This window comes from Lutra lutra, chromosome 14 (genome assembly GCF_902655055.1).
Source record: "Lutra lutra chromosome 14, mLutLut1.2, whole genome shotgun sequence".
In the NCBI taxonomy this organism is placed as follows: Eukaryota; Metazoa; Chordata; class Mammalia; order Carnivora; family Mustelidae; genus Lutra; species Lutra lutra.
Window position 1 is genome coordinate 71,193,654 of NC_062291.1, and position 14,487 is coordinate 71,208,140.

General features: G+C 38.5%; 1 protein-coding gene and 1 pseudogene across 14 annotated transcripts in view; one reads left to right on the plus strand and one right to left on the minus strand.

Moving 5' to 3' along the window:
• Positions 1 to 14,487, plus strand: part of VTI1A (vesicle transport through interaction with t-SNAREs 1A) — a 365,858-nt gene that overhangs the window by 54,093 nt on the left and 297,278 nt on the right. The gene's annotated exons all lie outside the window — the stretch shown is intronic.
• LOC125084717 (lysine-rich nucleolar protein 1-like) lies at positions 6,830 to 8,151 on the minus strand (annotated as a pseudogene).

Here is a 14,487-nt window from a genome sequence, read left to right on the forward strand (position 1 = left end):
TTCTAGTACTATGTTGAATAGCAGTGGTGATAACGGACATCCCTGCCGTGTTCCTGACCTTAGTGGAAAAGCTTTCAGTTTTTCTCCATTGAGAATGATATTTGCGGTGGGTTTTTCATAGATGGCTTTGATAATATTGAGGTATGTGCCCTCTATCCCTACACTTTGAAGAGTTTTGATCAGGAAGGGATGTTGTACTTTGTCAAATGCTTTTTCAGCATTTATGGAGAGTATCATATGGTTCTTGTTCTTTCTTTTATTAATGTGTTGTATCACATTGATTGATTTGCGGATGTTGAACCAACCTTGCAGCCCTGGAATAAATCCCACTTGGTCGTGGTGAATAATCCTTTTAATGTACTGTTGAATCCTATTGGCTAGTATTTTGGCGAGAATTTTTGCATCTGTGTTCATCAAGGATATTGGTCTGTAGTTCTCTTTTTTGTCTGGTTTTGGGATCAAGGTGATGCTGGCCTCATAGAATGAGTGTGGAAGTTTTCCTTCCATTTCTATTTTTTGGAACAGTTTCAGGAGAATAGGAATTAGTTCTTCTTTAAATGTTTGGTAGAATTCCCCTGGGAAGCCATCTGGCCCCGGGCTTTTGTTTGTTTGGAGATTTTGATGACTGTTTCAATCTTCTTACTGGTTATGGGTCTGTTGAAGCTTTCTATTTCTTTCTGGTTCAGTTGTGGTAGTTTATATGTCTCTAGGAATGCATCCATTTCTTCCAGATTGTCAAATTTGTTGGCGTAGAGTTGCTCATAGTATGTTCTTATAATTGTCTGTATTTCTTTGGTGTTCGTTGTGATCTCTCCTCTTTCATTCATGATTTTATTTATTTGGGTCCTTTCTCTTTTCTTTTTGATAAGTCTGGCCAGGGGTTTATCGATCTTATTAATTCTTTCAAAGAACCAGCTCCTAGTTTCGTTGATTTCTTCTATTGTCTTTTTGATTTCTATTTCATTGATTTCTGCTCTGATCTTTATGATTTCTCTTCTCCTGCTGGGTTTAGGCTTTCTTTCTTGTTCTTTCTCCAGCTCCTTTAGGTGTAGGGTTAGGTTGTGTACCTGAGACCTTTCTTGTTTCTTGAGTAAGGCTTGTACCACTATATATTTTCCTCTCAGGACTGCCTTTGTTGTGTCCCACAGATTCTGAACCGTTGTGTTTTCATTATCATTTGTTTCCATGAATTTTTTCAATTCTTCTTTAATTTCCTGGTTGACCCATTCATTCTTTAGAAGGATGCTGTTTAGTCTCCATGTATTTGGGTTCTTTCCCAATTTCCTCTTGTGATTGAGTTCTAGCTTCAGAGCATTGTGGTCTGAAAATATGCAGGGAATGATTCCAATCTTTTGATAACGGTTGAGACCTGATTTAGGACCGAGAATGTGATCTATTCTGGAGAATGTTCCATGTGCACTAGAGAAGAATGTGTATTCTGTTGCTTTGGGATGAAAAGTTCTGAATATATCTGTGATGTCCATCTGGTCCAGTGTGTCATTTAAGGCCTTTATTTCCTTGTTGATCTTTTGCTTGGATGATCTGTCCATTTCAGTGAGGGGAGTGTTAAAGTCCCCTACTATTATTGTATTATTGTCGATGTGTTTCTTTGATTTTGTTATTAATTGGTTTATATAGTTGGCTGCTCCCACGTTAGGGGCATAGATATTTAAAATTGCTAGATCTTCTTGTTGGACAGTTCCTTTGAGTATGATATAGTGTCCTTCCTCATCTCTTATTATAGTCTTTGGCTTAAAATCTAATTGATCTGATATAAGGATTGCCACTCCTGCTTTCTTCTGATGTCCATTAGCATGGTAAATTCTTTTCCACCCCCTCACTTTAAATCTGGATGTGTCTTCGGGATTAAGATGAGTTTCTTGTAGGCAACATATAGATGGGTTTTGTTTTTTTATCCATTCTGATACCCTGTGTCTTTTGATTGGGGCATTTAGCCCATTAACATTCAGGGTGAGTATTGAGAGATATGAATTTAGTGCCATTGTATTGCCTGTAAGGTGACTGTTATTGTATATTGTCTCTGTTTCTTTCTGATCTACTTCTTTTAGGGTCTCTCTTTGCTTAGAGGACCCCTTTCAATATTTCCTGTAGAGCTGGTTTGGTATTTGCAAATTCTTTCAGTTTCTGTTTGTCCTGGAAGCTTTTAATCTCTCCTTCTATTTTCAATGATAGCCTAGCTGGATATAGTATTCTTGGCTGCATGTTTTTCTCGTTTAGTACTCTGAATATATCATGCCAGCTCTTTCTGGCCTGCCAGGTCTCTGTGGATAAGTCTGCTGCCAATCGAATATTTTTACCATTGTACGTTACAGACTTCTTTTCCCGGGCTGCTTTCAGGATCTTCTCTTTGTCACTAAGACTTGTCAATTTTACTATTAGGTGACGGGGTGTGGACCTATTCTTATTGATCTTGAGGGGGCTTCTCTGAACCTCCTGGATTTTGATGCTTGTTCCCTTTGCCATATTGGGGAAATTCTCTCCAATAATTCTCTCCAATATACCTTCTGCTCCCCTCTCAGTTTCCTCTTCTTCTGGAATCCCAATTATTCTAATGTTGTTTCGTCTTATGGTGTCACTTATCTCTCGAATTCTCCCCTCGTGGTCCAGTAGCTGTTTGTCCCTCTTTTGCTCAGCTTCTTTATTCTCTGTCATTTGGTCTTCTATATCGCTAATTCTTTCTTCTGCCTCATTTATCCTAGCAGTGAGAGCCTCCATTTTTGATTGCACCTCATTAATAGCTTTTTTGATTTCAACTTGGTTCGATTTTAGTTTTTATTTCTCCAGTAAGGGCTTTTGTATCTCCCGAGAGGGTTTCTCTAATATCTTCCATGCCTTTTTCGAGCCCGGCCAGAACCTTGAGAATCGTCATTCTGAACTCTAGATCTGACATATTACCAATGTCTGTATTGATTAGGTCCCTAGCCTTTGGTACTGCCTCTTGTTCTTTTTTTTGTGGTGAATTTTTCCGCCTTGTCATTTTGTCCAGATAAGAGTATATGAAGGAGCAAGTAAAATACTAAAAGGGTGGCAACAACCCCAGGAAAATATGCTTTAGCCAAATCAGAAGAGATCCCAAATTGTGAGGGGGGAGAAAGGGGATAAAAAGAGGTTCAGAAAGAAAAAAAAAGAAAAAAAAAATTAAAAAAAGAAAACCAATAAAGAAAAAATATAAAAAGGAAATATATATATATATATTAGATAAACTAGTTAGAAAACGTTAAAAAAGAAAGGGTAAAAGTTAAAAAAATTTAGCAGAAGAAGAAAAAAAAATTGAAAAACAAAAGAAAAAAAAATTAACTGCAAGGCTGAAGAATAATGGGGAGAAAGCCATGAGTTCCGTGGTTTGCTTTCTCCTTCTCTGGAATTCCGATGCTCTCCTTGGTATTGAAACTGTACTCCTTGGTAGGTGAACTTGGTCCTGGCTGGGTTTCTTGTTGATCTTCTGGGGGAGGGGCCTGTTGTAGTGATTCTCAAGTGTCTTTGCCCCAGGCGGAGTTGCACCGCCCTTACCCGGGCTGGGCTGAGTAATCCGCTCGGGTTTGCTTTCGGGAGCTTTTGTTCCCTGACCGCTTTCCGTAGAGTTCCGGTGGACGGGAATGAAGATGGCGGCCTCCCGGTCTCCGGCCCGGAGGAGCCGAGAGCCTGGGGCCCCACTCCTCAGTGTGCCCTCAGAGAACAGTGCCCAATTACTCCCATCACCCTGGCCTCCGGCCGCGCTCCGAGCTGACCGAGCCTGCGACCGGTTCAAGGTAACCCCGAGCTTAGAGCTCACTCCTTGGCTCTGTCTCTGTAGCCGGCTTCCCTATTCTAATACCTGTAAGCTCTGCGACACTCAGACACCCCAGATCCTTCTGTGACCCTGGGGGACCTGAGGCCGCGCTGACCCGCGTGGGCTTCACCCCGGTTAAGCCTCTGGAGCGATGTCCCTCAGTGGAACAGACTTTTAAAAGTCCCGATTTTGTGCTCCATTGCTCCGCCGCTGGCCGGGAGCCGGCCCCTCTCCCCGCGGTCTGTCTTCCCGTTGCTTTGGATTCACTTCTCCGCCAGTCCTAACTTTCAGAAAGTGGTTGATTTTCTAGAATTGCTGTTCTTCTTCTCTTCGATCTCCCGTTGGATTTGTAGGTATTTGCAATCTTTAGATAAGCTATCTAGCTGATCTCCCGCTACCTGAAGTAGTCTCAGCCTGCTACTTCTCCGCCATCTTGACTCCTCCCCTAATCTGGATTTTAAATCCTCCCATTCTCCCTCCTCTCTTCCCCACCTCCCTCCCTCTCTTTCTCTCTCTTTCTCACCTTCTTTTTTCCTTCCTTCCTTCCTTGCTGCTTCTCTCTCTCTCTTTCTCTCTCTCTCTCTGTCTCTCTCTCTCCCTCCCTCCCTCCCTTTCTTCCTTACCAGCTTCTTTGGTGACACTTTTTGATACCTATACTTTACAAATGTATTTAAACTAGAGAGAACAGAATAGCTGATTCTTATGGGATATATTCATCCCAGTGGTTGTCTGTGTTTTAGCTTATATATATGGGGCTAAATTTAAATAAAGGTTAAGTAGACCTCTGTTTACAGTTAGAATTTCGACCACCACTTTTTTCTTGATGTGACTTCCTAGAGGTATCATATATTCAGAAGGACAACTGGTAGATGTTCTTTTGGGTAGTCTGAATAGACACATTTGTGTCCCCCTCATAACCTTTTTCTAAAATTATTTTATTTTATTGTAATATGAACACTTAACCTGAGATTATCCTCTTATCAAATTTCTAAGTGTATCAAAACTATGTTCACTATAGGTACAGTGTCATACAACTGGTCTCTAAAACTTCTTCATCTTGTTTAACTGAAACTTTATGCCAGTTGATTAGGAACTCTCCATCTTTCCTTTCTCCTGTCCCTGGCAACCACTATACCACTCTTTGATTCTTGTATTTGACTAGTTTAGATAGCTCATATAAGGGGAAGTGTGCAGTATTTGTCTTTCTGTGACCGGTTGATCTCACTTGGCTTAGCGTCCTCAAGAGTCATCCATGTTGTCTCATAGGGCAGAATTTCCTTCTCTTTTAAGGCTGACTAGTATTCCACTGCATGTATGTACCATATTTTATCCATTCATCTGCTGATAGGCATTAGGTTGTTTCTACATCTTGGCTATTGTGAATAGGGCTGCAATGAATATGGGAGTGCTGATACCTCTTCCATCTTCCTGATTTCAGTTATTGTGAATAAATACCCAGAAGTGGGATTGCTGGACCATACAGTAGTGCTAGTTCCAGTTTTTTCAAGAAGTCTCTGTCCTATTTTCCATAGTGGCTGTACCATTTTTCCATTCCCACAAATAGTATGTAAGGGTTCCAGTTTCTCCATATCCTCTCCAACACTTATATTTTGTTTTTTTGATTTTATTTATTTATTTGAGAGAGAGAGAGAAAGCATGAGAAGGGGGAGTGTCAGAGAGAGAAGCAGACTCCCCACTGAGCAGGGAAACTGAGGCGGGACTTGATCCGGGACTCCAGGATCATGACCTGAGCCGAAGGCAGTCACTCAACCAACTGAGCCACCCAGGTGCCCTTGTTTTTTTTATAATAGCCATTTTGACAGATACGAGATATGCTATGATATCTCATGGTAGTTGTAATTTACATTTTTCGGATGACCTGTGACATTGAGCAACTTTTCACATAGCCTATGTGTATGTCTTCTTTGGAGTAATGTTTATTCACGTTCTTAGCACATTTTTAAATAAGGTTATTAAGTTTTTTTTTTAATTAAAATTGAGCTTTTGGAGTTCCTTATACATATGGAGATTAATCCTTTTTCAGATATATGACTTGCAAATATTTTCTCCCATTCCACAGGTTACCTTTTCACTCTGTTGATTATTTCCTTTGTTAATATCTGAAATCATTGCCGGGATCAATTTCATGAAGCTTTCCCCCTGCGTTTTCTTTTTTATGCGTGTTTTGTGATTTCCGATCTTATATTTAAGTCTTTAATCCATTTTGAGTTGATTTTGTGTATGGTGTATAATAAGGGATCAATGTTATTATTTTGCTTGTGAATATCCATTTCCTCAGCATCATTTGTTAAAGAGGCTGTCCTTTCCCCATTGTGTATTCTTGACACCCTTGTCAAAGATCGGTTGACCATATGTGTGTGGATCTATTCTAGGCTTTCTGTTCTATTCCATTGGTCAATATGTCTATCTTTTTGTCAGCATCATACTGTTTTGTTTACTGTAGCTTTTTATATAGATATTTAGAAACCCAGAAATGTGATGTCTCCACTTTAATTCTTTCTCAAGATTGACTTGGTATTTGTGGCCCTTTACAGTTCCACATGAATTGTAGGATTGGTTTACTCTATTTCTGTAAAAAGTGCCATTAGGATTTTTCTTGGGTGAACCCAGGCAATTTTACTACTTCATCCCTGAACCTCAGTTTCTTCATTGGTAAGCTGAGGATAATAATAGCATCTATTTCATAATTATTAAGATTAAATACATTGGTGCAAGGGAAACACATTAGTATATACCTAGCATATACTAGGTGCTCAACAAATTTAGTTATTTATGTATGCTGATGTCTTCAAACAGGGATGGAATGCTTAACACAGCAAATAGTAGGTATTAGCCACTCACGTGTTCTCTGGCTTCTGACACATGAGCTTCCCTGACCCCGGTACGTCCAAGCACATGGGCATGGTTTTCCTTAATCACTGCAGGGGATTGATTCGAGACAAGTGTCAGATGGCTTCCATCTGCATAACTGAATAATAAAAGCAATTTTGGCTGTTTTGAAGGATAAGACAGTAGAGTTTAATCTTCAAACTTGATTGACTTGAAAGCACTCCTGTTGATATAAAAGATTTTGTGTGAGGTTGTGGAGAAAAAGCCAAGGCCAGTGTCCCCGTCATACTGCCGGCTCGTGGCCTGGTCATAGTCCAGCTGCAGATTCCGCGGCAGGGGTTGGCCGCCCGCTGCCTTGTTGAGAGCCATGTTGGGCCTTCCAATCAGGTTAATGAAGGGGCCTCATTTTTAGAACTACCCATAAGTTTGGGAAATGTCAGTTTCTGTTGCTCATTTTCAAACCCAGGTGTATCTCACTGGCCAAACTGTGTTCCTGTTCCCTTCCTTCCTTCCTTCCAAAACTTCTGTCATGCCTGCCTCACACTCAGTCTTTTCTTGCAAGGCCTTTCACATCGCCTGGTCTCTGTGCGCCCATGTGTGTGGCCTTTCTTTTCCAGCACCATCTCTACGTCTGTGTCAGGCTCCTCTTCTCCTGGTTCTCCTGCTGCCTCTGCTCTTTCCTCTTCTTTTTATTCCTCTTCAGAGCCAGCTTTTCAGTGCCTGGCTACTCTGCCTTTTCCTTGGACTTTGTTTTCTTCTTTGCCAGGGACTTGGAGTTGTGTCCTATTGGGAAGGATTCTGGAGCCTCAACTTTGACTGGCTTCTTACTTCTTTTCCTCTCTACTGACTTAGAGAGCTCAAGATACCCTAGGGAGTTGTTTCCCCTCTGGTGACACCTTTTTCTTCTTCATTTTCACAGTGTATTCCCTGGGGCTCCCCTGCTTCCATTTCTGCCCTGAGGCCGCCTGCTCCTCACCATCGTTCCCCACCAAGTACCCTACAGAGCGTCCCCAGACTCACAGAACCAAGGGTCCCTGGCTGAGAAGGCTGCAGCCTCCTGGGCCTTTTTCTCCTTCTTGCCAACTCTGGTCACCCTCTCTCCCTGTCTGGGGTCCAGGAAGGTCTTTACTCTCAAGCCAGGGCACATTGTCAGAGGCCATAAGGACCTCATCTTCTGTTTCTCCTCCCCACCTTGGAACTCAAAATGAACCAAGAAGCTGCTTCCCGAGGCTGGGCCACTTCTCTCTCTGTCTAGCACATACTGTGGTATCAGGTTCTAAGTACTGCTCACAAAGGGTGCTGTGGCCCTTCTTTTTCTTCACTAGACGCATTTCAGATACCTGCCCTAGGACCACACTCTTTGAGGGGGATGTGGCTCTTGTAGGACAGACCTCAGTGAAATAATTGTCACTGTTTAAAACTGAGTATTGAGTCTTTGGTTCTTTTTTCACCTTCTTCTTTTTCTCTGGGAGCCCAAGGCCCAGGTCTCCTTTGTGGGGTTTGGTAATCATTCCTGTAGGCCAGTCTTTCCCACCTCCATGTGAAAGCCATCATTAGGATTTTAATAGGAATTGCATTAGATCTGTAGATGACTTAGGGTAGTAGAGACATTTAAAATATATTAATTTAAGGCAAGAAACAACAAATGTTGGAGAGGTTGTAGAGAAAGGAGAACCCTCTTATAGTTGGTGGGAATGCAAGTTGGTGCAGCCACTTTGGAAAACAGTGTGGAGGTTCCTCAAAAAATGAAAAATAGAGCTTCCCTATGACCCAACAATTGCACTACTGGGTATTTACCCCAAAGGTACAGATGTAGTGAAAAGAAGGGCCACATGTACCCCAGTGTTTATAGCAGCAATGTCCACGATAGCCAAGCTGTGGAAGGAGCTGAGATGCCCTTCACCAGATCAGTGGATAAAGAAGATGTGGTCCATATACACAATGGAATATTACTCAGCCATCAGAAAGGATGAATACCCACCATTTGCATCAACATGGGTAGAACTGGAGGAGATTATGCTAAGTGAAATAAGTCAAGCAGAGAAAGACAACTATCATATTGTTTCACTTCTTTGTGGAACATAAGGAATAGCATGGAGGACATTAGGAGAAGAAAGGGAAAAATGAAGGGGTCAGATCAGAGGGGGAGATGAATCATGAGAGACTATGGACCCTGGGAAACAAACTGAGGGTTTTAGCAGGGTTGGGGGTGTGGGGATGGGTTAGCCCAGTGATGGGTATTAAGGAGGGCACATATTGCATGGAGCACTGGGTGTTATATGCAAACAATGAATCATGGAACACTACATCAAAAACTAAGGATGTACTAACATACATAAAAAATACAAAAAAAAACCCAAAAATACAAAAATAAAAAAAATAACAATATAGCAGATCAAACAAAATAAACTATATTAATTCTTGGGGTGCTTGGGTGGCTCAGTTAATTGTTCAGCTCTTGATTTTAGCTCAGGTCATAATCTCAGCGTCGTTGAGACTGAACTCCGCTCGGGCTCTGTGCTGTGTTTGGAATCTACTTAAGATTCTCTCTTTCCTTCTCCCTCTGTCCCTCCCTGCTCCCCGACTCAACATGTGTGCAGGTGTCCTCTCTCTCACTCTCTCAAAAGAAAAAAACACTATTTGTTTTCAATCTATGAACATGGGATGCCTCTCCATTTGTGTCTTCTTTAATTTCTTTCATCAATGTTTTGTAATTTTCAGGATTTTGCAGGATTTTATTATTTTACTTATTTATTTATTTATTTTATTATTTTGGGTGCTATTATAAATGGGGTTCTTTTCCTAACTTCCTGTTTAGGTAGTTTATTAGTGGATAGAAACACAACTGATTCCTGTATGTTGGTTTTATATCCTGCACCTTTACTGAATTTATTTAATAGTTCCAGAAGGTTTTTTTTACATGGAGCTTTTAGAATTTTCTATTTATAACATCATGTTGTCTGTACACAGAGACAATTTTACTTCTTCCTTTGCAGTTTGGATTGCTTTTATTTCTTTTTCTTAACCTAACTACTCTGACTAGGACTTCCAGTTCTATGTTGAATGAAAGTGGTGAGAGTAGACACCCTTGCCTTTTTTCTGATCTTAGAGGAAAAGCCTGTGAGCTGTTCAACTTTGAATTCTTGATTAACATTGTCAAGGCCTCTTAGGATGATCCCTTCCTCTGTTTTTTCTGACAGTTCTTCCCCTTTCACTCTTTGTCCAGACATGTCAAAGTACCCCACTCTGTGGTGTCGTGCGTCATGTTTTAGGCTTTAATTATGGTACATATTCTATTTCTTTGTTTTGCAATGGTTATCCTTTCTTCTTTTCCATTTGATAAACTACTCATCATGTAAACCCCAGGTCACACACCACCTTTGTAAAACCATTCTTGACCTGATCAAACCGGCTAGTTCCTTCCTTTCTTCTACTGTACTAATACAAACCTCAATTTTATAGTCCAAGTTTATAACTTATTACTGTTATTTGTCTTAATGCCTGCCTCACTGAGGAGTTCATACCAGGAATCTGCTTTATTAATAATATAATACCTGGCATGTAGTGCTGTTAAAAAAATGCTAAACAAATGCAGCAATGAATGGACAAATTGGTGAATGGTGCAGAATTCCATGCCTATAGTTTTATTCAGATTCGCTATCTTTTTTGAGCATGAGATTCTCAGTAAAACTTTGTGGCTTTATTAATCAAATTTTTTTTTCTAAAAAAAACTAGTAGCAGTCCTTATTTTATGTCATCATGACATATTCTAGTTTATAATTAATTCAAATATTTCTGGTCTTCTATGTTAAGCTATTTTAAGAATTTTCCATCTTTCTATTCTCTCTTAAAGCAAATTCTAGATTATGGTTTTTAAAAGTCACTTACAAAAAGAGAGAAAATGAAAGAAGTAATAAATATTGCTTCTAAAATTCTTTTCATTCCTGATCAATATTTTAACATACTTTTTAAAGAGTATTAATAGTCACATTTTTCAAAAACTCCATGATTTAATTACTATTTGAAAACAAAAACTTTTGGGGGGGGATAGCTATTTATCTTTTCCCCAGAAATCTAGAACTTTTACACCAAAAATTTACTTGTAAATTGAATAGTAAGAATTTTTTTTTTTTTTTGGTTGGGGACTAGTAGCATCTTGTTTTCCAAAATAATGTCTTAAGGAAAATAGAGCTTTCTTAAAGAGATATTGCATGAGTTTACAGTAGTGTTGAGCATAGTTGTAGGTGGGAACCTTTAAAGTAGATATTTACTTCAGTTTCTATGATCTTAGGTTTTCCAACTTCTACAATTCTATATCCTCTTTGCTATTTTACAAATAAACATAATGTGATTAGCCATCATTGTAGTTAAGTAGCAAAATATACTAGAATCCTTACTCTTTTTTTTTTTTTTTAATCTAGTATAATTCTTTTTTACCTGTCTGGATAAATTAGGGATTAGTATCTGCAGTTATATCTGTGGCCTTCAACTCAATTATCCTTACCAAAAAAAAAAAAAAGAGAGAGAGAGAGAGAGAGAGAGAGAGAGAGATGTTCCATAAATCAAATGGAACTGAATGGTTAATCAATGTGATAAATGTGGGGTTTTAGAAGGATGCCTGCATATGATTTTTACATGTGTTAAATTTCTGTGAACATGACTGCTGGCCTATTATCATCAGATTGTGTATTTTTAGTTATTTTTCTTAAAGTGAGACTTAACTTGTATATTACTGTCTTCATTTTCTTCCCAACTCCTGCTTGTGATCAATAGCATGATCTTGTTTTATTAACATTGGCTCTAGTCCCTGGAACCACATGTCTACAATTTGCTCAGGAATAGGGAGATCTTGACCTTTTCAAGAAAGTATAAACTCTAATTTAAGTCTATGTGCTTTTTTATTGGTAGCTTAGAGTTAAACCTACTTCTTTTGTTTCTTTTAACACAACTAATTTGATTTCTTTCCTATTATTCTGTTTCTAGTGTTGGTATTCTGCAAGCAACTAATTTTCATGTTTTTACAACTTGGTTCCTTAGGAACAAACAAAACAGAGTTTTTATGTAAGTTTGAAGTATGCTTTTAATTTAAATTGCCTTGGCTTTCTCTTATCCCTAAAAGAAAGCAAACAAATTTTTGCGTTGCTTGTTGCTTTTCCTGAGAAGGGAGAGGATTCCCATTTGATAAGGTGCTAATATTGTAATTAGTGAAACCTAAAATTAAAATTTTTGATATTGATCAAATATAATTTATTTAAATAAATAAATTTTTTAAATTTTAATTTAAATTTAATTTAAATTTAAATTTAATTTAAATTTAAATTTAAATAAATTTTCCAAGTTTTCTTCCACTAACAGAATCGTGGCTTGGAGGGAGACTTGAAGAGGACAGTCCTTATATTAATGTTTAATATATAATAATATAATTATGTTATAATAATATAATATTGTTTATATAATATAATATTATGTATATAATATAATAGTATTTAATATCTTCTGACCTGTTTGGTAGACATCATCTTTTATCACTTAATTGATTGGTTTTGAAAGTCTTATTTCTTGTGATACATGTGAAATAGTGCATCTATATTGTTATGGATTGGGTTTTCAGTTACCATTTCTTATTTTACCCATTCACAAGAGTCTGATGTGCTGGATCTGCAGAGATTATGAATGGTAACATTTTCTGGATTACTTATCCCTTGGTACAGGGGCCAAAGTGCGATTGCACCCTGTGGCACACTGTTCAGCATTCCACCCAAGCCACTTGACTCAGTTGAGTCAGACATGGGGATTTCTGCTTTTTTCCCTTGGGAAACTTCTCCACGGTCCAGTTCTCCTTTTTTAAAATCTTTTTAATTTTTTTTATTTTTCTTAATCTTATGCCTAAAATGTCCCCATTATTTAAACTATCCTTCAAAGTATTCATTAACAATTGCCAAAAAGTCCTAAAAATATAATCTGAAGGTTTTTGTTGCATTATTGGAAAACTTTTCCCCAGTAGATACTGGAGATTATGGTACTGATTAAAGATGATCATCATTTATACAGGAAAAATTCTCCCTCCCACTTCTCTTGCCCATCTCAGTTCCCCACTCCACTCTTCCCCAAATCCCTAACCTAGGTAACTGCTGTATTAATTCTTTGTATATCTTTTCAGCTTTTCTTTATGTATATACAAGCAAATACAAAATGTACATTCTTCTCCCTTCCCCCTTTAAATAACAACAAGATGGCATGCCATACAAAAGACAACATAAGCTGTACGTACTATTCTGAACCTTGCTTTCTTCACTGTTCAATTGATCTTGGAAAGCAGTATGTAAAAGTCACGCATTCTTTTTTTTATATGTATATACCTGAAGAGTGTTCCATTGTATGAATGTTCCAGATTTATCCAACCAATCCTGTTGGTAGATGGTTTTTGATATTGCATGTAGTGCTGCACTGAATGACATTGAACTTTTGTCATTTTTCATGCAAAGAAAAAAATAGAACTTCTTCTAAGAGTGTGTGCGTTTGTAATATTGATAACCCTTCCACACTCGTCCTCAATGGGGCATATCCCAGGTGACACTTGCCATGGCCATGCACGAGAGGACAGTTACTCACAAAATGAATTTTTTTTTTTTAAAGATTTTATTTATTTATTTGTCAGAAAGTGAGAGAGAGTGAGCACAGGCAGAGGCAGAGAGAGAAGCAGGCTCCCCACAGAACAAGGAGCCCGATGTGGGACTCGATCCCAGGACGCTGGGATCATGACCTGAGCCAAAGGCAGCTGCTTAACCAACTGAGCCACCCAGGCGTCCCACAAAATGAATTTTCACTTACAACATGAAGTATCAGACTTCTGGATATTGGTCAAATGGATAGGAATAAAGGGGTAGCTTAATGTAGTTTTCATTAACTTTTCTCATGAGTGGGATGGAATGTTTTTAGGAACTGTTTTTTATTTTAAAAGATTTTATTTATTTATTTGACATAGGGAGACACAGCGAGAGAGGGACATAAGCAGGTGGAGTGGGAGTAGGAGAAGCGGGCTTCCTGCCAAGCAGGCAGCCTGAAGCGGGCTCGATCCCGGGCTCGATCCAGGATCCTGGGATCATGACCGGAGCTGAAAGCAGCCGCTTAATGACTGAGCCACCCAGGTGCCCCTTTCAGGAACTGTTTTTATCCTTTGTGAGTTTTTGGGGGGTTAGGGGACTGCTGATTATTGCTCTTTTTCATATTAATGTCTAAGAATCCTTTGTACAACCATGCCTCATTTGATGGTGCTTCACAGATAACTGTGTTTTTTACAAATTGAAAGTTTGTGGCAACTCTGTTGAGCAACTCTGTTGACGCCATTTTTCTAACAGAATTTGCTCACTTTTTGTCTCTGTCACATTTTGGTAATTCTCAATACTAACTGAATATTTCAACCCTTTCACTATTATTATTTTTTATGATGATCTATGATCAATGATTATGACTTGTTGAAAGCGCAGACGATGGTTAGCGTTTTTTAGCAATATTTTTAAATTAAGGTATGTACATTTTTTTCTAGACATAATGCTACTGCCCACTTACTAGACTACAGTACAATATAAACATAACTTTTATATACACTGGAAAACCAAAAAATTAATTTGAATCACTTTATATTGCAATGTTGGCTTTATTGTGGTGGTCTGGAACCAAACCCACAATGTCTACAAAGTGTTGACTGCTATGTCGTGAAGCTTAACCCTTGTTCAAAATATAATTTGCTTTTTTTTTTCAGTTTGTAGTTTGTCTTTAAACTTTGTTAAATTGAACACTAAATTTATTCTATCCCTGTTCTATATTTTGCCATTCAAAAATACTTA